This window comes from Scyliorhinus torazame, chromosome 15, assembly GCF_047496885.1.
Source record: "Scyliorhinus torazame isolate Kashiwa2021f chromosome 15, sScyTor2.1, whole genome shotgun sequence".
Taxonomy (NCBI): domain Eukaryota; kingdom Metazoa; phylum Chordata; class Chondrichthyes; order Carcharhiniformes; family Scyliorhinidae; genus Scyliorhinus; species Scyliorhinus torazame.
In genome coordinates this window covers 32,413,335-32,414,522 of record NC_092721.1, presented here as the reverse complement: position 1 = coordinate 32,414,522, position 1,188 = coordinate 32,413,335, and the positions used below count along the sequence as shown (strand labels likewise).

At 41.8% G+C, this 1,188-nt stretch overlaps 1 long non-coding RNA gene across 1 annotated transcript; it reads right to left on the bottom strand.

Annotated features, from left to right (window-relative positions):
* LOC140391379 (uncharacterized) lies at positions 1-900 on the bottom strand. Its single transcript, XR_011935028.1, has 2 exons — positions 863-900; positions 1-693 (listed from the first exon to the last, which is right to left on the bottom strand). It is a non-coding gene; the product is annotated as an uncharacterized lncRNA (long non-coding RNA).
* Positions 901-1,188: the final 288 nt, after the last annotated feature.

Below are 1,188 nucleotides of genomic sequence, written 5' to 3'. Positions count from 1 at the left end.
TTTTTCTGGTCTGAATCTTGTTTATTCCAATGTCGGAATGAGGAGACAATAGGTGGAGGGACATCAGGGGTTCCAGGTCCTTGTTCAGCACAGATTCTACTCGTCTAATCAAACACTCCCAGAGACCGTTAGCATAAGAGTTGGATACAGTGCAAAGCTTTTTCTGGAATGTTTGAACACATGCAGTAAGCCCACATGAAACATGTGTTAAATGCAGCGAGTAGCCACTCTGGCATCATACAATGGAGTGCAGAAGCTCGAGTCCAGGCTCCAACATGTGCTGAACACAAAATAAAATCATTTCAAGGCCCAGCATGTGATAAACACAAAATAAAAACCCTTGTAATGGTGGCTTAAGGAACGCATTGGTGAGGTATTCAGTAGGGTTAAACATGGGTTAATCTCCAATAGTCTTGTCACATTAAAGGCCATGGCATAGCGGTTGTGAAAAGAGATTGCCATCGCTGGGCATGATGCTCACGTCGGTAAAATCTTCGTCTGGTGAAAATCTCTGTCGTGTTCCCCCACTTCACAATATTCCTCAAGTTGCTGTTTCATCCCATCTTCTAAACTGAGGGTACTGGACACCAGCTCTGATCTCTTATTCCAGCAACCTTTTTCAAGCCTCAGTCAGTGATGATGATGATCCAGCTTCAGTTTCCTCATTCCTGAGATACGGTTCTCTCCAAGAATCTTTTAATATAAAAGTGATTAGTATTAATTTTAGAATCTTAAACTGGAAAACTGTGGGGCTAATCATGATGAAGGCTATAATTAATTTAAATATATTTGTACTTAATGATTTAGTTAAATTGCTTTCATATTAAATTGACATTTCTCTCGGTGAACTAAAGTCACTCACTGTGTTAGCTGTTGACTCCATCTCCTCTCCCCCAGTAACTGCCTCTTACTGATGTGTAACGAGGGGGACAAACCAGTCTCCAGCTGACATCACAAAGGAGCCAGCAGCCAATCACATAGCAACCAGGAAATATGTATCAAAACAGAGCAAGCCCGTTCCATACCATGTATTAAATGGTCAAAAGACCCGGGGCTCTGCTCTGTGTTCCCAACCAAACTGTGCATGAACACAGTCTGTACATGGCGTTCTGTTTTCAAATCCACATCCATATATTGAGTCTTCAGGCAGGAAGCATAGACACTAAAGTTACGACTTAGAAATGTGAA